Source organism: Pogoniulus pusillus, chromosome 14 (genome assembly GCF_015220805.1).
Source record: "Pogoniulus pusillus isolate bPogPus1 chromosome 14, bPogPus1.pri, whole genome shotgun sequence".
Classification (NCBI taxonomy): domain Eukaryota; kingdom Metazoa; phylum Chordata; class Aves; order Piciformes; family Lybiidae; genus Pogoniulus; species Pogoniulus pusillus.
In genome coordinates, this window is record NC_087277.1 from 21,713,301 (window position 1) to 21,738,442 (window position 25,142).

The window sequence follows — 25,142 nt, forward strand, 5'->3', positions numbered from 1 at the left end:
AAATGGAGAGTGCAAATATTCTTTTGCTATGTGCTTTCTTGTTTTGAAGCTCATACATTGCCCATGTTTCAGTGATAAGAAGGAGCCATCTAGAGACAGGAAAACGAAGGGAATCCACCCATATTTGATCTTATTTCTTTTATATAAGTGTTGTTTGTTTCCTTGTGTACTTATTACCCTAACAAGGTACCTGGTCTAGTGATCTTGATTGGAGAAAATGACAAGCTTCTGATTTCACTGAATTGGTCACCTTGTGCCATTGATTTCATTGGGTCCAATGTTTTACTCCAGGCTGTTTCAAATGCGCTGAATTGTCAAGCACTTTAACTGAGCAAATTAACAGTGTTTATTTATGTGTTAAATACATAAGGTGGAAATCCATTGGGTTAACCTGTGCATTACAGATAAATGGTACAAAAAGAAGTGAAGATACATGACTTATGTGTAAACTGAATTTTGTAGTTACAAGAAAGCTTAAAATCATCATCTTAAACTACTTTTCCAGGAAGGACATTAGGGAAGTAATGTAGAGGGCGAAAAGTCAGTGTAGGAGAAATCTGTTTAATGAAAGGATTTACACAGTATAACTTGTCTCAACAGCAGTAATGGACTGGATTCCTTCTTTGTCCTATACTCTCAGTCTAACTGTGATTTTCCTCATTCAGTCAAGCTGATGGCTCTACTGACATCCATTGACTATAATGTTTATTCTTCTGCATTAGTCTGTCTGCCTCGAGAACTCTGTAGCTATTGTATTCGACTAAAAACGTGGACTATATTGCATTGAGTTCTCCACTTCATTTGTTTTTGTCACTTACACTGTTCAGACACCGTGCATGAAAAGTCTCTTTTTCCAATAACATTTAATTGAGTGCTGACAATTGTGAATAAGGCCTGTGGAATCAACCAGGTCGATTTGAAAATTGTAAAAAGGCTTTGGAGTATTTCTGTTTGTCTTCTGTGAGTTCACATTTTTATGGTTTGGTATGGTTTGGGTTGGGTTGGGTGTTTTGGTTTGATATTTTTTTTTCTGGTACAAGAATGAGAAATTCAAAGTTATAAGAATAAACTGAGTATTTCTGTTATGTCAAGTAAGCCAACTCCTCAGGAAACACCAAAATGTTAAAACTGTCATAAACTAACCACAGTGCTCACTTAATACCTCTTTTCAGTTTTGATTTTCTTCAAAATTTTATTTGCTGCTATTTTTTCTGCTGTTGAAACTTGCCACTTTAGAAGGTGAAAGTACTTGTAACTGCTAACAAACTCTGATTTTTACTATATGATGACTACTAATATAGAATTTGCACAGCATCATTAAACTGTTTATCGGTGGCTGATTTTGTGCATCCCTATCTGCTTCACCATGGCAGAAGCTTAAGTTACATTCTGCAACTTAGCCACCAACTCTTTGCAGCAACAGGGACTGGAGGATTCTCCAGGAATCTAGATTTTATCTTAACACATACTGCAATTTCTCTAATAGAAGAAAACCACAGATTTTACTGCTTTTAAGCTAGCTTTGTGACTGTATTCTCAACTTGGTACTTTGTAGCATCTCTGAGAGATCCTAGAGAGTTGTGAGCTAGGACCTTAGAGTGTATTACAATACCAATATCAGTAGTGACACATACTTTTAGTTACAAACTAACAGTAATTTGTGAACTAAGGTGATTGATTTTTAAAATAGTAGTTAAATAACATAAATGCATTTTCAGATGAATATTTAATAGTATAAACCCCCCCCCCTCCTCCTATGTAATCAGATATTCTTGGTATACTTTTCTATTGTTTTATTTAATGTTACTTTGAGATACATGGAATTTAAGGAGACAGGACTGCTTACTAGCTGACCACTTAGATAATATTTTCATAAGCAAAACGCCAGTGACTGATGCATACTTGAAGGATATTGATTGGAGAGGAGGGTGACACAATGTGATGGACAGTTGACTGCCTAACAATAGAAATTTAAACTTCAGAATTCCTGTAGTGTTTGACTTCATGCATGAATCAGGAGCTGAACATCAGCTTGTAAGACCTGGCAATAGGGATTCTGCTTGTTCAAGAGTACAAATAGGAAGTTCAAGATTATTTTAACCATTTCTATCTATCTTCTTTTTTTTTTTTTCCATCTATCCATCTATCTACAACGCTGGGAATATTTAGTCAGCCACCACACTTCTTTCCTATGATTTCTTGGGTAGCAAGGAGACAACAAGTCATGAATTTCAAAGTAAGAGCTAAACAGCAACACATGGTAATATGTCAGCTAAGTGCAGTGGATGGTGTGGCTGTCAGTTTTGAAAGAACAGAGGAAGTAATCCCTTCAGGCATTGCTCTTTGCTTGTATCCCTTGAGTTCACTGTGAGTCTCAAGTTATGATGCATGGGTTTATGCTGACTGAACAGAGGTTTGGAAGATTTTGAAAGACATCTGGCTGTGCTTATGTATAGTATATTAAAATAATAAAACTGCTTGTCCTGGGTTTGATGGGACATAATCCTAGGTCAGCCATGGGTTGCAGTCTGTTAGCAGTTCTGAGTCATCCTCAAAGTCCAGACAGCTGACTCCAATTGGCTGCAGGTGTATCCCAGACCACAAGCATCACATTCAAGATAAAGGGGTGAGTTTGCTAAAGAAAGTGGAGTTTCTTGTCTTTCCTCTTGTTCCCAAAGGCTACCTTCCTGGATACTGTGACTGCTGTGCTATTGCTGGGCTGAGTGTAGATCTTTTATTGACTCTACTACCTGTTTGGTTCTTTTATTATATTTGCCTTCATTTCTAGCTGTGAGTTTTTTCTCCTTTCCTTGATTATCCTTTTCTGCTGGGGAGGGATCAGCATGTACTAGGGAAACTGCTGTACTTTATCCCCAGGTATGGGTTACATGTAGACACTGCTTTTGCAGGTTTACTGGAGAGCTCTATTTGAAAGTGCTAGTTTGGCTGCTTCTTTACAGACCTGACTGGTCTAAGTCTCCAGTATCTTTAATTGTGCTGGAAAATTATCAGGGAGGATAAACTGGAAAAAGAAATTCAGATACCTTCATGTCATATGAAACTTCTGTCTCTTTCACCTGATGATTTTCTTGATGAAAGATGTCAAGATAATGCCAAGCTAACTTAGAGTTAAGTTTCATGATAACCCATCACCTTTTAGAAAGCTTAAAATTCAGTGTCAGCATAACTGTATTGCTAAGTTTAGAGCCTGAAGGCTTCTCTGGTGTTGCTTAGATTATCTGTTTATGCAGCTACATCATTTCTGACATCATGTCAGTGTGGACCAGCTAGCACTCTTACTGACTTGGGACAACTTCTTGATGGATTTGAGTTCAGGCACTCTGTGTGTTTAAAAGTGTGGAGATGAGCTGTTGTGCTAGTAACTTTTGTGCTGTGGAATACTCTCAGCCACATTTAGTTATCAGTATTTTTTTTTCCCCCAAGTAAAGTGATCCTGACTTTTCCCTGTTGGTGACTTGCTCCTCTGTGGCTAGGTGTTTCCTAGGACTCTCAAGGAAGAAAGCCACTGACAATTGATTTGAACTGTAGTTATGGGAACTGATCTGGGAGGATCAACCTATGTGCTAGCAGCTCTCTGAACTGTAGTAGCAATGATCTAGAATTATAAGCCATTAAAACCACATTCAGGGTAGTACTTAGATGGGGGAAAATGATCATTCCCTCTGCTCTTTTCCTTTGTGTTTCACTTTATAAAGCTCAGCCTGGTACCTAGCAGAGGATATTAGCCTTGATCTGTGAAAGCATGCTGTTGAGGACTGTTTAGGGAAGATAGACTGTTCAGCCTCTTGAAGAGGAGAAAGCCCAGAGTGGCTTTTTGCTATTGACATTATTAGCCTCCTGTGATACCCTGTGGAATACTCTCTTCAGTGTAAACTGCATAAACAAAATCAAGTTATTGATACCCATTGTGTTTTCTCTTGATCTAACATCCTCCATTCCTGGTTTGTGAGCCACTTCTTAATCCCTGTGAGCAAATTCTCTAACGTGAGACCCTGTAGTGTCAGCAGAAACTGTTGTCTGATGTAGAATTAATTGATTTGAAATTGGGATAAAGAAAATGTTCATTGTGTCACACTTAACACCTGTCTTACCAGCAATACATGCAGTAAATTTGCTATGTGTATTTTTTTTTAATGAGTTTTAGTTCCTGTCTGGACTGTGCAGCACACAGTTTTAAAGGTTTGTGAATGAGGCCATAGCAATCATTTCCAGTTTCTGTTCTAAAAGTTAAGTTGGAGCCTCTGGACTGCAGTTTGTCAGATCTTCCCTGTTCTGTATGTAAATATAGCTGTGACAATATAACAATGGTGCTTCCTCTTTTAACTGCTTTATTCTAAGCAGAAGAAAGGATATTGAAAATGCAGTCAGCCTAGTGACAATGAAATTCCTGCAGTGAAATTGTGTCCTGGCTGAACCTAATGTATTTTACTCTGACCTGTGTGTAGTTGTGGTTTCACTTGGGGCACTGCTCTTAACAAAGCTTTCAGTTCAAGTACCAGGGGATGACAATGTCTGAAGCCGTGGAATCCCCTGTTGCAACTAGAACGTTTCTTCCCTTGCAGGATTAGCTCTTGCTAGCATCAGTGCTATTGATTGAACACTGTAGGCTATGGATAACTGTAATTGAGGAGAGTGTTGCTTACAGGATGATCATGTGGCTAATAATTTTCCAGACATATCTCCTGTATGCTTGGCAAAGTAGCTTCAAGTTTTTAAGACTTTTATTCAGGAAAAGTGTTGAAATACATCACAGCAATGTAGATATTTGAGCTGAGCAAGACTTTACTAAGGATCCTTTTGAATAAAGCATCTGACAATTGCCAAAGTAGTGTCTCAGTTTAAACCACTAACAGCAAAGTGGCAAATTATTGTCAACACATTTGACTTCCCTGTCTGTAGCAGGTAGATAATAGATCACTAGAAATATTTTTTTCTTATATTTCATCATGATGTAAAATGGGGACATAATTTCTGCATCAACTTGAAATTATTCTCGTAGAGTTAGTACTAGCAGAATGTGGTCTAAACGTTGCTGCTTTGTAGCTGTTTTTCTTGCATTACATACTTAAATTATTTTCCCTTCATGTGAAGGAGAAGAGTGTGAGATGAATTGCATCACTGCCCCCACTGGCTTTAGCAGGGTTGCTTCTCCTTTCTTTGGCCAAGGATCAAGTGAAGTGTTTCTTTTAAAAATAGATGAGTTTCTCATATGTCAGTGTAGTCACATCTAGATCTGTGATACACAAGGCAGATCTGTCCTGCAGTATAGAGTGAAACACAGATATCTTCAAGCTATCCTGCCTGCTAGGCAAACACTTAATTTGGCTCCAAGAAATTGTCATACAGTGGTAGGCCTGACCCAAAATCCTCACACTCAAAGACAGAAAATGAGTATCTGTATGAGTGGATTCAGGTCTATATCCTTTTACTCTTTGATTAGAGACCTAGGGGCGATCCTTTAACTGGGAAGTCCATTTTACTGTATTTAATGTTGCTAGTCAGCTTAGAATTTCATTAATTCATAATCATGGATTAACTGAAGTAGGTGAGCCAAGTCCCACACAACCTTTCACTCATTTCCCCACATTGGGATGGGGGAGGAAACTGGAAGGGTGCAAGTGAGAAAACACTTGGGTTGAACTCTTTTTGTAGATGGGTAACATTAGCCTTCTTCTAGTCTTCAGACACCTCAGCTGACTTCCATGATTTCTCATATATTAGAGAGTAGCCTCGCGATGACATCAGCCAGTTCCTTTAATACCCTTGGGTGGATGGCATCTGGGCCCGTTGATTTGGATGAGTCAAGCTCTTGTGAGAGTCGACACACCAGCTCTTCACTTCACTGATGGCAGGTCTATGTCTGTATTAGTCTGGATTTTTTGTTCCTGGGACCCAACAGTGCTGGTAAAGAAGATGAAGGAAGGTTTTGAGGACCTCTGGTCTTTTCAGTCTTGTTGACAACTGGTTCACCTCTCCTGTTTAATAGTGGGCCAATACCTTCCTTCTCTTTCTGCTTGTTTTGAACATAACTGAAGAAGCCTTTCTTGAAGTTTTGGACATCCCTGGCCAGTTTTAATTCAAATTGAGGATGATGCAGGAAGTCAACGCTTCCTGCTATGCAAGAAATGAACACTATCCTAGACAAAAGCAGTACAGTATTTGAGTGGAACTGAAACACAGATATCAATGATTCCATAGTGCATAGGAAGAAACAGAGGGTGTCAAGATGCAGTGAAGTTGTGGTTGTAGTCTGGAGGAAGAGCCTTACATTTTTTCAGAGTTGCCTAGCAGTTAAATATGACTGTTACAGCATATAAATGTGCCCTTGTTCAAAATGCCTGACAAGCATTGATAAACAGATTCTCAATAATAATGCTGTGGAAAAGGTATAATCTCTGCACTTTCTATGGCACTTTATAGGTTGTTTATTGAAAAGTTGTATATATCCCAGGTGAGAAATATTAGTCATCACTCCAGATAGACTTTTCACTTTGCCACAGTCCTATCATTCTTTTTGAGTTTCCATTCTGTACTGCTTTCACATTCTAGTTATGTTCAGTCTGTTTAAACATCCCATTCAATAAAACCCCACTATCCTATTGGTCTGTCACATGCTATAGAAGTTATCTGTGCTTTGGTGGTGAAGTTAAGGCATCATCATATGGATCCAGAAGTTATTGTTCCAGTTTAGGTGTAAATGGAACGTTCAATGTGATTCAAAGGCACACTGCAATACTTCATGCTTGTCGGTACTAGTGTGTTTGTACCTTTATAGCCCTGTGAAACTTCAGCAAACTTCTGGCAAAAGTAGGCATTCCTACTTTGTCAAATGGAGTTTTTGTAGGATGCTTTTGTTAGTCTACCATGTATTTACAGGCGAGGAAATGGTGTCAGTTAATTTGCCCAAACATTACTGCAAGAGCCAGAATTGGACATCATGATTAATATCTTTGGAAATGCGTTGTCAGATTACTCTGCCACACATCCTTCTAACAGCTTAAAAGTCTTTTGCACAGCAGTATGTAAGCCACACTTTCTGCAAGGGTTACACAGGGTAAGATGATGTGGATCAAATAACAGCAGAGTGCATAAGGAACCACAAAATGGAAAGAGATCTGAGCAACCATAGGGAAAAAAAGAAAATAGCTTCCCTTTTTCAAGGTATGGCTTCTTGTGGCAGAGGACAAGGGTTTGTGCATTCCATCCCATTTTCTCCCTCTCCATAATAGCAAAGAGAAGAAAGAGGAAATTGTTTTGGGACAGTGTAAATTTTAGTGCAGCTCATGTAAGCAACTATTTCTTTACCTTCTTCTATGTTAAAAGGATCTAAAGCTCTGTAAATAACAGTTATACCCACCATGGAACTCCTGTGCATAGCAGAGTGAAAAATCAGGCTATTAGCTGAAAGCAAGTCCAAAAGGGCCTCTTTGCAGTGTCCTGGATCTCCCACACATTTGTGGTAACAAAAGAAGAGACTGTATGTCAGGAAATGTGATTTTTCTTTGTTTCTACAATGTATACTCTTAGCAGCCACTGAATTAATCTGCGGCTATTTCTAGCAAGTTTTCATGGTAATTGTTCTTTTTATACTTTCCCCCATGTGCTGTGTTCTAAAGGAAAAATGTAACCTCTTCTATGCTTTTCCTTTGCATATTTTTTAGAAATAAAGCAAATGAAGCTACACATCACATTACAAGTGGTAGTTTGTAAAAATCAAAGAGATTTATTAACATCAACAGCTGTAAGGATTTACAAGAGCATAAGTGCAATATTCATGAAAAAATAAATCAATTTTAGGCAGAGTGGTAACAACTTTTCCAAGCTATGTATGTTCAGGAGAGGATAAAAGGCCTGGCTCTGGCATTTATATGAATGCTGGATCAGAAGTAGCTATCTTCTAGTCCATTTAAATAAGTACCAGCATGAGAACCATTCAGCATGCTTCCTCAGCTGTCCAACACTTGCTGGTGTTTGTATTGCTGTATCTGGGTTTTTGGGTGGGTTTTTTTTTTTACACATTTGTAATGAGGTCTTCAGATCTGTGATAGACTGTTCTGTGTGCAGCCTTGGAGGCAGACCAAGCCTGTCAAATCTAATGGAAAATAAATGCAATGGCCAGCTGGCCTAGAATGCTGCAGTTAGATCATCAAGAATGAAAACTCCACCTGGAGGTCTGCCCTCCTCCTGTAGTGGAGTTTGGGCTTCCAGCAGCAGATTATGCTATCCCTATCTAAGCTGTAGGGCTTTCACTTGGGGAGTTTGTTTGTTTGGTTTGTTGGTTGTTGTTGGGTTTTTTGTAAAACATTTCATTGTTGAGCAAAAAGACTCCTCTTGTTCTGATTTTTGTCTAGAGTGCTTCAAAGTGCCAGCAGAGATTTTCTTTTTCTTTGTATGTGTGTGTGATATAGTAGTCCCTTTCTAGACAGGGGAACTTTTGTCCTCTGTGTGATGAAATAGTGAGAAGGTTTCCCAGATGCCTTCCATTCAGGAAACGTGATGGTGAGAGTAAGATACATGTCAGTATCCAGATTTCTGGATCATGTTTTGCCAAACTATTATTCTGTAAAAGAAAACCAATCTTGTCTAAAACAGGAAAAGCTGTGTTTCTGAACTCCCTTTTTCCCCCTCCTTCATAATTATACAGCAAAGACAAAAGATACATGATACTGTGGAGTTTGGTGCCTTGACTGGAATTTAAATTAGGCCTGGTGATTCTGAGATAAGAGGTTGTCTGACTTTTGTCTCCTTGGACTTCGTCAGAAACTGGAGATCAGTGTATTCCCTGAAAATTTGCTTTACCTTGGTCTCAAATTATATATGACTTGAGCACATGCAATTGCTAGAGGGGAGAGTGCTGCAAAATGCTGTGGGCCTTCTGTTTATGACCTTTTATTTGAACATGGAGTGGGAGTATCAAGTAGGAAGAGGAGGTCTATTACAACCACTTATCTCTACTATGTGTTGACTGTGATTTTTAATAAAGCAAAAGTGTGAGAGGGGAAGTGGTAGATACGGATTTTGCTGAACAGGATTGAGCCTGAGCAATGGGTCAGATTGTGAATCACAGAGAAAAAATGAAAGCAGTTGGCCCATACTGCATTCAGGTTCTGTAGCTCGAGCAGGAGCATGTACTGGAGGCAAGAGGGTGTCTTTAAAGACCTTTGAGAGCAAGCAGTCACAGATGCTCCTCTTCTACCTGGTAGCCCTGAAGTCAGAAGTCCTATGGTCCCCTGATTTATGGTCACAGAATGACAGAAACATTCTAGTTGGAAAAGAACCCCCAGGATCATCAAGTCCAACCATTATCCCTACTCTACAAAGTTCACCCTTAAACTGTATCCTCAGACATCACATCCAAATGACTTTTAAATGCATCCGAGATTGGTGACTCAGCCACCTCCATGGGCAGACCATTGTAATGCCTGACCACTCTTTCTGGGAAAAAATGTTCCTAATGTCCAGTCTAAATCCACCCAGTCACAGCTTGAGGCCATTCCCTCTTGTTCTATCACTCTTTACCTGTGAGAAGAGACCAGCAGCAGCCTCTCCACAACCTCCTTTCAGGTAGCTGTAGACTGTAATGAGGTCTCCCCTCAGCCTCCTCTTTTTCAGGCTAAACAGCCCCAGCTACCTCAGTTGCTTTTCATAAGATTTATTCTCCAGGCCCTTCCCCAGCTTCCTTGCCCTCCTCTGTACCCACTCTAGCACCTTCCAATCCTTCTCGTAATGAGGTGCCCGAGACTGAACACAGTACTCAAGGTGTAGTCTCAGCTCTGGTGAGTACATGGGGGCAATCACCTCCCTCTCCCTGCTGAACACAGCATTTCTAATGCAAGCCAGGATGCCATTGGCTTTCTTTGCTACCTGGGCACACTGCTTGCTCATATTGAATTGTTTGTCTATTACAACCCCCAGGTCCCTTGGTCTTGTACTGTACATTTCCCTGTTATCACTTATACAGGGCACATTGTGGGTTGCAAAGATTATATATATGGTACTATGCTGTATTAGTGTTTTGTCAGCATTCTGCAGAATCACTTTTTCCAATAAAAGCATGAGCTTGAGGATGTGGGAATGTGCTAGAGGGAGTGGTTTTATACTTTCTGGAAGAAGTGAGGGGGAAAAAAAGAACATTATTCTAGGAAGTTGCAGAATACAGTTTGTCTTAAGGTTTTTACTTTATGCATCTAATAAATACATAACCAGGCATTCATTTTACAGGTGTTTTGAAGTAATAAAATATGATGATGTTTAATAACAGGTGCCTGGAGAGTGAGATAGCCAAAGAACAGCAATACACAGCAGGCAAAAAAAAAAAAGGGAATAATACCAGTTATAAGTTTAAGCTGACCTACTATAAATATTTCAGAAGAGATTTTTTGTTTTTCTTTGATGAAAGATACAGAAATGCTGGTTTCATTTTAATGAAATACACCAATTGAAAAATATAAAACCTTGAATAAACACCATTCAAAAGCATTTTTTTTTCCTCTTTGATGCAGATTTTTGCATCCTGTGGGGGGTTTTTAATTTGCTTGGATAATAAATCAGCCAGTCTTTAAAGAATGATCAGAGAACTCTGAAAGTCAGTACTGTGCAGCAACTATATTTAAGATTAAAAAAAAATCTAAGCAATAAATCTTATTTCCTCATTAGGATTTTGTTTTACACCTGTATTTCAGTAACAGATGAGCTCTAAAGAGTATGTGGCTTTAATAATTTGCCATCTGCAATGTATAGGATAATCTGTTTATCTGAAGAGCAGCAATAGCTCTTACTAATAACAGGGGGTTAGTACTTCTCATGTAAAATAATAGTTGTATCAGTGCAAATAGGAACTGCTTAATGACTCATTTGTCATTTAAATCGTTCAGCACAGTTACAGCAGATGCTTTTATATCCTTATTTTGCTTCCCTTGGTTTTTTTTTGCTTTTATTATACCTATTGTTCACTGTTGAAATGAGCAGGTCTGTTCAGCTGATGCCACGCTCTCGCAGCAAGGGAGGGAGCAGGGATGAAGCTGCATGTAGGTCTCCATGACGACCTTGGTCTTGGCCTGATGCCTGGAGCTTGGCCTGCTTACAAAACGCCATGCCCTGATGAATTATTTAGCTCTTCTGAAGAAAAAAATATACAGCAACAGGCTCTTAGTGAGTAACTGAGGAGAGCAGTAAGGTCACATCAGTCGGCTTATACTGATTTGTTTGAGGGCTCTCACCAGCTAGCAGAGGGATCAGTTTACTCTTGCTTAAGGCTCTGCTATTTATCTCTGTCCATGTTGGATACTCCCATCTTGTCAATGCTTATGAACAGGAAAAAAGAGAGATTCTGTAAGTCGGTAGCCTTTTTTCCCTTTGATCTTCCTTTGATCTTGAACCTGGACAAACTTTAGAAGTGGGCCTGTGTGAACCTCATGAGGTTTAGCAAGGCCAAGTGCAAGGTCCTGCACCTTGCCTAGGGCAGTCCTCTCTATCAATACAGGCTGTAATTGAGAGCAGCCCTGCAAAATAAGGACTTGAGGGTGCTGGTGGATGTAAAGTTGGACATGAGCCAACACATTCATGGTCCAGAAGGTCAGTTGTCTCTTGGGCGGCATCAAAAGAACTATGGCTAGCATGTTGAGGGAGGTGGTTCTGCCACTCAGACCTCACCTGGATTACTATGTCTAGCTCTGGAATTCTAAGCACAAGAAGGATATGGACCTGTTTGAATGGGCCCAGAGGAGGGTGACAACAATTATTTGAAGGCTGGAGCACCTTTCTCCAAGGACAGCCTGAGTTGGGGATTGTTCAGCCTGAGGAAAAGGAAGGATGAAGTGGGACCTTATCATGACTTTTCAGTACTTGAGAGCCATATAAAAAACATGAGGATCATGGTTTTTATCAGGGTCTTTTGTGGCAGAGCAATGGGTAATGATTTTAAACTAAGAGGGTAGATTTAGACTAGATACAAGGAAGAAGTGTAACGGTGCTGAAAGTCTGACACAGATTGTCCAGAGAAGCCCCATCTCTAAACATTCAAGATCAAGTCGGGCAAAGTTCTCAGCAACCTGATTTATTTGATGTCCCTGCTCATTGCAAGAGTGTTGGGTTAGATGACATTTAAAGGTCTTTTCCAACCTAAAGCCTTCTGTGATTTATGTTTGAACAATTTTATTCTTCCATTTTTTAACAATATACTTTCATAGAGAGAAATTATAACATTGGTTTGGCAATGTCATACACTGAATTATGCTCCAAATTGCTGTGTATTACTGTGTATTTAAGTGATTGTATCAGTTTGTTAAAGGGCATTTGGTAGCTGTCAATTGTTTCCAACACGTTTAACCAACCTTTATTCTGTTAATGGATTGTTATGCTCCTATTTCACCTATCCAATTCAAAATGCATACATACACTTTGAGGTTTCAATGCATACCTGCCAGATGGGAGTTTAAGTAGAACAGTCAGAAGTTATTTCGCAGCAGATAGTACTGCTAAAGTATGAAGAAAACTTGGGATGTGGGGGGAGGAAGTAATGTATCAAGTGTACAGTGTTTGGTCTGGCACCTCAGACTTTGTAGACACACTTTACCACTGAGCCTGAATTTTAAAAGCTCAGTCTCTACAGGATTATTCATGTGCATGTACTTCAGAGCAGGGTAACATTACATACATGTATAAGACTCAAAAGCACTCTTTCAGAACAACTCAGAATTTTATAAGGGAAGATTGTATCATACTACCTACCATTGACTTAATCTCTTTTTGTATTGGAAAAGTGAAATGGCTCATATTTTTTTTTTTTCTCACCTGATGCTGGGAATTTTTGCATCTTTTTGACCCATACAGTATGTTACAACGGCACTAAATAAGGGTTAGAAATGAGCTGTTTGATGGATTCAGTGCGCAACATTTCTGTGCCACAGGATTGAAGTTTAGATGTATTTTATTGCTTGACCCACCACCTCCTTTCAGTTTTGAGTCAGCAACACAGCACTGAACTTCTGCATGAAATCCGAACCTGCAGAAGGAATATCTTCTGCTTGGCATGCTATATAGTGAGTCTTGAACTAACCTGGAAAAACACTAATGGTGCTACCATCAGTAGATCACAATGGGGTGGTGTGCGTAACCTTCATTCATCTTTACAGTTTCAGCTTCAACTAGAAGGATCATCCTCACAGCTCTGTCACTTTGCAAGTGGAAGGCAGACCTCAGAGTGAGGTGGATGAGGTTATTCTGCCCTGTTATGCTCTCCTTTTGTTTAACCAAAAGTAGCGTTAACTAAACCAAAGCCTTAGCTAGTGAAGTAAAAAGCTGCATGTTGGTTATTAAATCCTTATTTTGAAAGAGAGTTCAGTCTAATAATGGTGTTTTGCCTTAGGACTTGCATTTCTTGAAAACAAAACCGTGGAACAGTTTTCTAAAGGGAAAATTGTAACTCCTCTACACTTCAGGAAGCCACATATCAAAGTCTCCAGAGTGTAGCTAACATCTTTACATCTGCCAGCTGCAAATAAAGATGAATTAGTAAATATAGAGCTCCTTTATAGTCTGGAGAATACATAAATGTGAAGACCTTACAAAGTTGCTGTGAAGATATACAATATAATTCAAAGCAGATAGCTAAGGCTCAAAAAGAAGAAAAACATGTTATTTTTATCAGTCAAATGTACTGTAGTAATAGAGCACCACAAGGAGGAAGCACTGATGGATTCAGCAGAAAGGAAACTTATTTCTGAATATAGGAAATTGTAAAGTCCATATTGTCTGTGAATAATCATAAGTTCTATTCTCTGTTGTTAATTAATACTTAGCTTTGTTTTGCATTGTTTATAGGAATGTTCGTTGTTCCTGGGGAAACTGAATCTGGGAGCAGTGCTCTGTGAGGTTATTAGGCAGTTACTTATAGCTGAAATCCTGAATCTTTATATGATCCTTTCTTTTAGATCATTATTGTTGACAGCTAGAACATCTAGGTATTGTTATTATGTGGATTATATTTACTCCCAAACAATCAAACATATAAGCTTATATTTGGCCTTGATTTGAAAATCTTACCAAAAAAAACATGACTTCAAAATTCAAAGCACCTGTCCTGAATTTGGTGAAGGTAAGGGTTTTTTTCCTGCACAAGAAACTGGGAAGGGGACACACAGCGAAGACATGCTGCTGAGCCAGCCAATGAAGTATTTGATACCATGCTGATATCATTACTGCTATATAGAGAAGGGCTGGCTGAGTGAGTGTTTGAAGTCAGTAGTTGGCTGTAGCGGAGGCAGAATGAGGGAGCTGGCCCACTGTGCTCAGTGCAGTGTTTTGTGTCACTGGCTTCATGTACTATTTCATCACTGTTACTGTTAGTTAACTTTTTTATTCTGTTCTCTGTGGTGTTCTATTATGAGTTCATTAACATTAGCTGGATAATCTTTAATTCTAAAGAAGGTCCTAAAAGATGGGAATAGATTATTTTTAATTTTAAAGTAATGATATATAAGTAATACAATTTATCCTCAGATGTACATAGGTTACTGTATGAAGCTTAATAAGGCCAAGGGTAGGGACTTTCACCTGGGAACACATAACCCACAAACTCAGCTCAGATTGGGAGCCACCTGGCTTGAGAGCAGCATTAAGAGGAGGGACCTGGGGATTTTGGTGGAGAAAAGACTCAATATGAGTGAACAGTCTTCTGTGGTGACAAAGCAAGCCAACAGAATGCTGAGCTGCATTAATAAGGGGATCGTAAGCAGGGGTAAAGATGTCATTCACCCACTCCACTCAGTGCTGGTCTGGCCACAGCTTGAGTACTGTGTACAGTTCGAGTCCCCACTATACAGGAAGGATGCTGGCAGGCTGGAAAGGATCCAGAGAAGGGCCATAAGAATGGTTAAGCAACTGAAAGACCTGTCACGTGAAGGCTGAGAGAACTGAATTGTTTTCCTCTGTTACTTAGAAATTGAGTTGTCTGGAGCAGGGATTAATGATATTTTAAAAAACCATTTTGGTTTGCACATCTTTAGTTTGCAGTCTTGTTTAGTGAAGAGTTCTTTTAAGATAATGTGAATTTACTTGTGCCAAGGAAAATACATTTTGTGTTCCTTTTTGTTTGTTTGTTTTAAACTGTTACCTAGTTCAGTAGTAGCATTTCAGATGATTTTTCCTAAACAGAACTTTTAGGTACATCAGTTGCATTTTCTTTTCTGAGTAAAACCTGTATAATGCTATTCCAGTGCACTGCTGCTGCACATAGAAAAAAAAGGCAAAAAGAATTTGCTCCAAATTGTTCCAAAGAATTCATTTCTATGCTGCTAAATTTGAGGAACTGACAGCAAATATGTTAATTAACATTTAATGCACTGTATGATCTCATAGCTCTGCTGAAGTAGAAGACTGTAATCCATAATTTAAGAGTCTGAAATGCACTTTCTTTGTGCAATTAAACCTAACATTACTTAAGAAATACTTTTCATATTAGTTAGAGCTGCTTTTCTCATTTGGAATATGGAAGAAGAAGTTTGTGCTGTAGATTATAGCACAAAAGATTACACATTAACTTTTGTTTGTTAGGGTGGTGAAATGAATCTCCTTTAGTGACTGATAACCTTAATCCTCTCCAGCTAATTTCCATTGTTGTTGCATGAATAAAATAGAGAAAAGGAAACATGGGATGTTTCTTGTGATGCATCTAAGCTTCTGTAGAAACTGCAGATGGAGATGAGCTCTCAGGGCAAGGATGTTGCCTGGCATGGGGTTGGTGATTGGCACAGCAGTAAAATGAAGGGAATATGAATAATATGAAGGGAAACAAAATTGAATGTATTCCCAGCACTGCTGGACAATTCCCCCCATGCTCTGGTCCTCTGCAGCTGCCCAGCTTCTTTCTTGTGTTGCTTTATAAGCTGCTGCTAGCATGGGGATGCTTAGCATTACAAATGGTCATGAAGATTACCTTATTAGCCTACGTTGTACAGTATGATGTTAGAAAGGAACAACTTCACCGATTCATAGAATACCAGGTTGGAAGGAAAGTCAAGGATCATCTAGTCCAACCTTTCAGGGTTAAATGGGTTGAATGAGGTAGCCTATCACCCTGTCAAGATGGGCCTTGAAACTGTCTAATGTAGAGGAATCCATCACCGTCCTTGGGAGTTTATTCCAATAGTTCCAGTAGTTTGGTGAAAAAAAACAGTTTCTGACATCCAGTCTGAATCTTCCCAGTATCGATTTATACCTACTAGCCCTTGTCTTTACCATATGACTTTGTAAAAAGGGATTCTCCCTCCTTCTGATAGCCACCCTTTACAGCAGCATCACAGCCTGAGACCACACTGACAGTGTACAGATTAATGGAGCTGCAGAGAGTTGTTTGCTGTTGCGGTTTTGGCTTTCCTTGTTTCAAATAGCTGAGTTGAATTTGATTTTGATATTCATGTATTCACTTTTCATTCTGGTAGGTGATTGTCTGACAGCAGTCAGAGGTAAAAGTTGGGGTGGTTGAATTCTTGTGTTGAATTGTGTGTTGATGGCCAAATCCATGAAGTTGTGAGACAAACACACTAGTTACAGCTGGGTTGTATTATTGGTTGTTTTTCCTGGTGATGGGTTGGTTTGTTTGATTTTTGCCAGAAATATCTGAACCTTTCCTCATTTGAGAACTTATGTTTTAGTGTCCTGGGATTCCAGGTTAGTCACAGCTGTGAGGCAGATGTGTGTAGACTTCTTTCTTACAAGGAACTCTTCAAAATAAATCAAAAGGCTTTTCAATAAACAAGTATAGAAGTAAATTACCTTTCTGTTTGATTTGCATAAAACAAGATTAGTTAACTTCTGAAGAAAATTCAAAGAGCTTAGGAGAGGCAATAGAAATAACAAAGAAACCCAATTTGTAAACAACTACCTTCTCAGAGCTGATCCTTACTTCAGAAAACCCAGTGACCTCCTCACTCAGTGCCATCCTGTAGGGCTCACAGGGGAAAAAAACAAAAAGGGTCCTATCAGCTCTGATTATCTGCTCCTTGCAATCATTTCTTTACCTTTTCAAGTGGATAGGCTCATACAGGCTCCCAGTGCTGTCCTGTTACGCAGGTTCTTTTGCTTGACCTTTTTCTCTTTGAGGAAGCTTGATATCTTCCCCAAGGAAAAAGCAATATTCCCATTTCAACAGATTTCATCCCAACAAGTTCATAACTGTCATCAAAGATGAAAACCAAGAACTGCTTTTCACAGATTGATTGTATGACAAATATATTTGCTAGCAGTACAGACAGGCAAAGAAATTAACTCTAGTCCAGAATGGATTGGTAGAATTGATATGAACCTAAAGGTGCTCTGTACTGGTCTATTTTTCTCTAGATCTGTAAAATACAATTTGAAGATAGAACAGTGTGCTATCAAATGGAGAGATGGCATAGCCATATCTAAATGAGAAATTGCAGCTGTATGAAGGTGATTACTATGCTAAAAGCACCCACAAATCAGCGTTTTATTATGCTATAATCTGTGTATGGAATGGCATTATCTACCTATGTGCAAACCAGCAACTGCAATGAAGAATATGAGGCAGATAATTTCACAAAAATACTTAGGCCTATGTGAGAAGTACTTTTTTATTTCTCTCTGTGCATGCTTTGGGAACGGTTTTAATTCCTCTGTGCACGCAGTTTTGTGATTTCCTCTGAAAACAACCCCCCTGCATTTCAAGGAAGAGGGAAAAGTGTTTCACTGGGAGAGACACTTCTAAATGTTTCTTCAAAACACCCTATTTTCCTGAACAATGCATAATAAGAGTGTTGTATATTCATCTGATGATCAGTTTTTTGCTCAGGAGACAGGTTCTTTAAAACAGTGATTCCGGTACCTGAGAGTGTGTCGTTCAGTCGTCGGTGCATTCTAGATTGTGCAGATCTGTGTGTAGGCTGTGCACACGCCGCTCATGGGGTTGGTGGTTGTGTACAAGGATAATAGTTTTCAGGGGTCAGTTTTATGAATCTGGTGTCTTTATTCATCCCCTTGGGGACAGGCTATTCAATGTCTAAGCAAATGCTGCAAGTTATTTCTTTCCCTTCTTTGTGGAGTTTAGCTGGTAAGGTGTGTAGGTTGGAGATATAAAAGCACTTCTGGTGTGATGTGGTAAGTGACTGTTTCAGAGCTGAGCACTTTTCCTTCCGAACTAGGTTATATGGATTTCTTTTGTTTTATTATTTTTAAGGCTTGGTCTGCAGCTCCAAATGAAAGCAAGCTTTGTTTCCATAGAAATAAGTATAGCATATGTTTATAAACTTTGAATCATGGCCATATTTAATACTATCAAAAGAGATTTAAAGGCAGTGTAAATCTGCACGCTGAAGTTGCAAGCCTGATAGCTTTATTGCTATCTAACATTTTTCAGTTTTGGTATAGGTTTTTTTCTCTTTTCTAGAAGAATTATTACATCTGCAGTTGTATGGTGGATTGCAGTTGAACATTCACTAAAGTGTCAGTTGATGCTCACAGTTCAAAGTAAAGAAATAGTAAATTTAATATCTGGCTTTCAATTTTGATTGTTACATGTGACACAAGCATTGCAATCTGTCTGAAGCAAAGACAGTGCAAAGCTTCTCAGAAACTGAAAGGCTGTGAATGGAATGGGTTTGGCACAGCACTGTACTGAGCATTGTCTGGGTATTATGGGCTGTATATGGAAAAATACAGAGAACATAAAAGCAGAGAGGTAGAAGTTTCATCAACTTCATCAATGCAGAGTTTCTAAGTCTGCTTCGTATCCTGCTAAAATAATCGTATGCATACTGAAATCTTTGAAGAAATGTCTGGTGAGCAATCTGCAGTAAACTGAAAGCTATCAGTTAGAAACTGATGGAAAAGAGAAGAGTTATTTCAAAAGCAGACAGTAAGTCAGTGAGATCACCATTTCTTCTGAAGTGCTAAGGTAATGAGGAAATTGACAGCTTTTCATTCCTTTTATTACATGGGAAGTTTTACAGAAGCTGATTCTTCTTTTGCTCAGTAATATTGCTAAACTAATTACAGAGATACTGCATGGCTTAAGTGAAAAATGCAAGCTTACAATAACTAATGAATTGTGGTGTTTTTTTTACTTTTTCATGTATTGACAGTTCTTATTGCTTCTTCAGTTTTAGACTGCTTGCATGCAAAATTTCCTTCAAGTGGAACAGGCATGGCAGTCCTTACAGTCTTAAGACCAAAACATAAGTGTACCAGTGTCTTAGGATGATGGTATGTTACAACAGAAGTCCAGATACTACACGACCTTGTATCTGAAAATACATTCTAGAATACTTCCATCTAATCTTCTTGAATTTCTATTCAAGAGGGATTGTGTATCCCTGCAATAGATTTTTATGGTTCAGGATTGCACAGAATGGTAGAAATTGGAAGTGTTATCTGGAGATCGCTTAGTTCAACTCCCTTACTAAAGCAAGGTCACCCAAAGCAGATTGCCCAGAATCGGTTCCAGATGATTTTTGAAGGTCTTCAGAGAAGGAGATGCTACAACCTCTCTGGGCATCCTGTTCCAAGGCTCTGTTGCCTTCAAAGTGAAAAAGTTTTTCCTCACATTCAGATAGAACCTCCTGTGTAATGTTTTAAACTCACTGCCCCTTGTCCTGTCACTGGGCACCACTGAAAAGGGACTGGCCCCATCCTCATGACACCCAGGCAGAACAGCCCCAGGTCTCTCAGCCTCTCCTTGATGTGGGTACTGGAACACCTCTCCTACATCTTTCTAGCCCTCCATTGGACTCTCTTCAGTAATTCATTGTCTCCCTTGAACTCATGAGCCCAGAACTAGACAATACTCCAGATGTGGCCTCACTTGGGCAGAGTAGAGAGGGAGGTGAGCATCCCTTGACCTGCTGATCACACTCTTCTAAAGCACCTCGGTTGCTATTGGACTTCTTGGTTGTGTTGGTGTCTCGTAGTGAATTTGTCTATCAGGACTCCCAGGTCTTTCTCTGCAGAGCTGCTTTCTAGCAGATCAGCTCATAACCTGTACTGGTGCATGAGGTTATTCCTCCCTAGGTGCAAGGCACTACACTTGCCTTTGTTGATCTTCTTAGGAATAAAGACTTCTAATTGTCTTCCTTCACTGGACTTTGCAAAGAAATCCCACCTGTCATGAAAGATTATTAGAATCCATCCCTGGTTGTGATTCAGAAATCTAAGTAGTCAATTTCTTTTGGCATGGGTTTTCTCAATTCTTCTCCATCTTTTGTTATTCATTCTTTCTTTAGTTGTTCTTCCTGTAGCCAAGAGTTTGTTTTACTTCCATCTAGAGAGTTGTGTTATTGGTTCTTACTGCAGCAGCACATTCATGTACATCAGGGACAGTGTTATGGTAAAAAGATTAGTGCATCTCTGCAAAGCTTAGTATTCTGCCTCCCAGCCCTCACCTCTGAATCTTTTTATCTTCACTTAAGAACAAAACTGGAATAAACCAGTCATTAATAGAAACAGGAATTACAGAGAATAAGATTTATTTTTAAAGTCCAAGTAGGAAAAAATGCTAAGAAATTTGTATTGAAAATTAAAGGCAGTGCCAAAAAATTAAGAGTCCTGAATTTAAACCAAAAAGCATAAAGGTTTACATTCACACTAGAAATGAGAGTGAGATATCTGTATCAGTGGCATGAATAGGAATAGAGTGTCCTTCCTATTTTATGGTAATTGTGTTTATTTCATTTAGCATGGCTCTTAGGAAATTAAAGTAGGACATGCAATTAAAAGATTTTATTTGTTCCTTTTAGATATCAACTGAGTCAGCAGTTATGCTACAGAGGATGTGTTACTGTTTCATTACTGATGATTAGTTATGGAATGACTGCACTGCATGAAGAGGACTGGGATATGAGTAGCTGTTTTCAAGCCAGAACTAACTAGTGACCCATCAAGTATTTTAGTAGCATTAGACAGTCTGCAGTATGTATGTAACATACAGTGCTTTCAAACACCAAAGCATCATCCTTTATGTAATCCCTGTTAAGTTATCCCAACGAGCGTTCTAGCATTTGGGTGGAAAACCAGGTGGGTCAGCAGGGCTGACCACTGACAACAAATGTATGGAAATGATAGCACTTTTGTGCAGAATGCTCAGGACCCATAACCCAGCTGAGGTTATTGGAATTTGACAAACACAGAATCTTTAAACTTTGTGATCTCCTCAGCAGTCAAATGTAATAGGTAGGTTTGAGCAAATTCAGCAACATAAAATTAGAAGCTCTCTTAGAACCGATGCCGTTGTGCTGGCTTTTCTCAGACAGTAGGAAATAGTCTGTTGTAGAGATCTTAGTTACAGAGAAAATAAATCTGATTTACAGAATGTTAATCAAAAGCGGTCCTGGGGAAGGGGCAGGGAATGTGGGGGAATGTAGTATGTTCTAAGGCTACTTTTATCTGAATCCAAAAGAAGACACATTTTACAGATACTGAGGAAACTGAAATAATTTCTGCTGCTTAAGCAGGATTAGATTATTGTACCCAAAGATGCATTTTTTGAGTAAAAAACCTGTAGGGATAAAAATATTTAAGGAAAATCAGTATGAAACTTGACTTTGTGTTTTTTTTCTGGGTAATGCATCTCTTAAAACTCTGAATTTCAGTTACTTGATGGAACACAGCTAAGTCAAATTATCTTCACACATCAGTGAATAATGCTAAAGAAAGACATAGTGTACCAAAATTGAGACTAATTATTGATTAATCCTTGTTGCATGATTAAATTGCATTGCTTCAGAAATCTGTAAAACTAGTATCTAATGTGGTTCTGTCTGGGGCTAGCTTTGTCAGCAACTGTCAGAGCTGTCCTTTTGGATGCAGGCAGAATGAGGGAGATCTTAGAGCATTCTGAGAATATTTTTATGTTGTTGTTGGTTTTATGAGTTGGGTGAAAGCGTTTGCTGCTCAGTGTATTTAGCATGAGACAGGACAAGGTAAGAGCTGGACAGGGAAGAGTGTGTGCTGGAGAACACCAACTTGCTGAGCAGAAGTATCTTGAGCATGTTGTCATTCTCCACTTATTTTTGTCCTGTGATGGAAATTGTCATGAAGTGGTGGATGGACTTTATTTTTTGTCTTGGTTCCTTTGCATAGATCCAGACTGATGATAGGGAGTTTCCTGATTCCTTTTCTGAGGAAAGTTAGAGATTTCTGTCATTCTTCCTTAATTTTAAGACTATTTAGATACATATTGCAATAGTACAGAATAATAAAGGCCATATTTGATGGCATAACATCTGTGAGGGGGGAAAAAAGGCTATTATTTGATTTAGTGCAATGAATTTTTATTATGCCATCATTCTACTATGGATTCTTGAGACAAAGTCTTTGCCAGAAAGTGTCTTTCTCTTGATATTTTCTCACCTCTCTCTCTCCACTGTGTATCAGCAGCATTTCTATTAATTATTCATATGACAGAATGGGATATAGTGCCTACACGGAGCACCTATCCCACTGGAAGGTCCTCTGCTTTAAAAACTGCAGCTCACATAGCAGAAGCTGCTAAAGTCCATTTGTACTCTGTTAGCATTTGTTGATGGTGTGCTGTTGCAAACACATCTCATAGTGTAAGCTGTTAAAATCCGTCTGTGCTCTCTCAGTATTCGTCGAAGACATGGATGTGAACACAGCTTGGGTGTTGTGGATGATGCAAGTTACACTACTGTGTTCTAGCTAACAGAGTAATTTCAAACCACAATAGCTATTTTTTTAAAGTGAGGTTTACACTGATTGGATTATGTTTTTCACTGAATGTATTGATCCACCAACGTAAGCATTGTAAGGAACCAAAATGCTCCAGGAGCCTCTGCTCTAATTTGCAAGTCAGGAGACCATATTGCTTTACAAAAGAAACTAAAACAACAACAGCAAAAACAAAAGGACAAATTTGGCCTGTAACTCTTAATATATTATTGACTTACAAGGTGTTTGATATGTGAAATAACTCCCTATATTTATTTCACCTTGTCAGTTGTTCCCTGAGACTGCTTATGGTGAAATGACTCATAATTTGTTTTCTAACTTAAAAAGGCTAAGAGGAAGGTGTTATTACATCAGATGAAGTGTTGCTATGTACTGCAGATGCCATGCTAGTACAAGATACACAGTCTATGGGGACATCTTTCCATATGGTCTGTGGTAAGCTAAAGCCTTGGCTGATGCCCACTATATCTTTTGCATTTTTCTCTAAGTGAATGTAGATGCTAATTTGTAAAACCTGAGTAATCATTTATTTAAAACTCACTCCTTTGGATGGCTTGACTGAGTGATTTCAGTGAGCCCTATTGCTAAGGTGCTACTGAGGTTTAAAATGTCTATGAATTCTATTAGGAGAAAATGCCACTTGTGAAAATGCAGTGCTATGTTTTCATTCCACACTGTGTATTGAGCTTTTATGTTCAGAGTGTTACTGCACGTGTCATTCTTATGTTTGCATTTCTAAATGCTTCTCCTAACTCAGTGTAAGAGATCGCAGCTGCAGATTTCTATTTAATTCTGTTGGATAGCACTTCTCTAACTGGCAGGGAGGTTGAACTTGATGATCTCCTTGGGTCCCTTCCAAGCCCTAATATCCTGTGATCTGTGATCCTGTGATCTGTAACTGTTTGAGGCTTCCAGAGTTGCCTGTTTATTTTAGTTAGTTCAGAATATGATAACTAGTCAGGCTTTTTATAAGGAGAGAGCCAAGAATAGGCTACTTTGCTGTAGTCTTTGGTTTACCCTCTTTTGTCTTTTTTCTCTTTACTTCCTTATGGGAAAGATACTGCAAGCAGTTGTCTGCTATTTGGTTGTCTGATTCTAATACTTTACAAAGTGTTAAGTAACTTGATATCTACTTCCCATGACTGTTGTTGAAAAAGGAATAAATGTTTTTGATAGAAACATGCTGAAATCTCAAAGGAGGAAAAGCAATTCTCAAATTCCATTATGGATTTCAACTAGTTTGTTTTCATCTATTGTTTGATTTACAATTAGTAAAACACGGTTCCATATGCCTGATGAGTTTGAGAAGTGTCTTTATGCTATTTATTGTGACTATCTGAGAAGTGAAAATAATCTGGGGGAGAGAATCCTCACAGCCCACCTTCCTTTGGTGAAACAAAGTGCATCAACTGAAATCAATTATGTACTTGTCTGTAAGGAGAGAAAGGTAGAATTAAAAGTTAAAAGAAAAAGTGATTTTGCTTTCTCATCCAGAGCTTTTTATTTTTTTTAGTAGACATGCTTTGTTTTTTTTCCCCCACTATTATAGCTACAAATTACAGACTAAACTGAACATGTCCTCAAATGATGGAACTTACTATGGCTTCCTGGTATTGTAGGGCACTTTTTCACTGTAGTTCTTCCCCCCTCCACATTTCTGTTTTCTGATTTTTATACTCTCTTTCCTGTAGAACTTCACTGCAAATTCCACTCCCAGAATGTTTCCATAACTGTCCTGTGTCCCCGAACCTTCTGCCTTCACTTTTTCCTTTCTTAACTTCTCAATTTTCTTACTCTTTTCATTGCTGTCTATTTCTCATTTTTCTTGTCCCACTCTGCACACAGAGATGTTGGTGACATCTCAAATGAGTGCACGGGATGTAGCACCTGCTGAACATGCCCTGTTGGGCACAGCAGGTGAAGCATGTATCAAAGCATAGCGTAGAAATGGTGAAGAAAAGGAAGACCTCCACAGGTAGGTCTGACTAAAGCTATAAATTAGAATACTGATATATGCTTTAAAAAATTAGAAGAGACAAACTTCTACTAAGAGATTAATCTCTAGAGAAGAGATGGAGAGAAAACCACTGTGTCAAGATCATCCATATAAGCTGAAGAGAAACCTGCTGTTCTGCACATTTTCTTGTCCTGCAACCTGCATGGCTTATCCCAGAACTCATCATCTGAACCTCTGACCTTAATTTAACTTGACTGGGCTAAACTGTGGCTGATGAGCTACTGAAGAAGTTTAATCCCACAGTACCAGCTAGCTAAACCTATTACTCTAAGATTGAAAAACTGTATTTTTCTGTCTCTAAGTGACTGCTGAGTCAAATACTTGTAATTCAGGGGTGGACTGCAGTTCCATAAATGCAGTAACTGCTTCCCAGCTACAAAGTGAAACACCTTGCTCCAGTTTTCTA

The 25,142-nt window shown here is 38.8% G+C and overlaps 1 protein-coding gene across 3 annotated transcripts in view; it reads left to right on the forward strand.

Annotated features, from left to right (window-relative positions):
* MMP16 (matrix metallopeptidase 16) overlaps nucleotides 1-25,142 on the forward strand; it is a 189,304-nt gene that overhangs the window by 11,802 nt on the left and 152,360 nt on the right. The window contains exon 1 of one of the 3 annotated variants that reach the window (XM_064154541.1): nucleotides 2,683-2,877. The exons of 1 other annotated variant lie outside the window; for it this stretch is intronic. The gene's annotated coding sequence lies outside the window, so the exon portion shown is untranslated. Of the gene's footprint in view, nucleotides 1-2,682; nucleotides 2,878-25,142 lie in introns of those variants that run through there. One more of the 3 variants, XM_064154542.1, reaches the window with a different exon arrangement.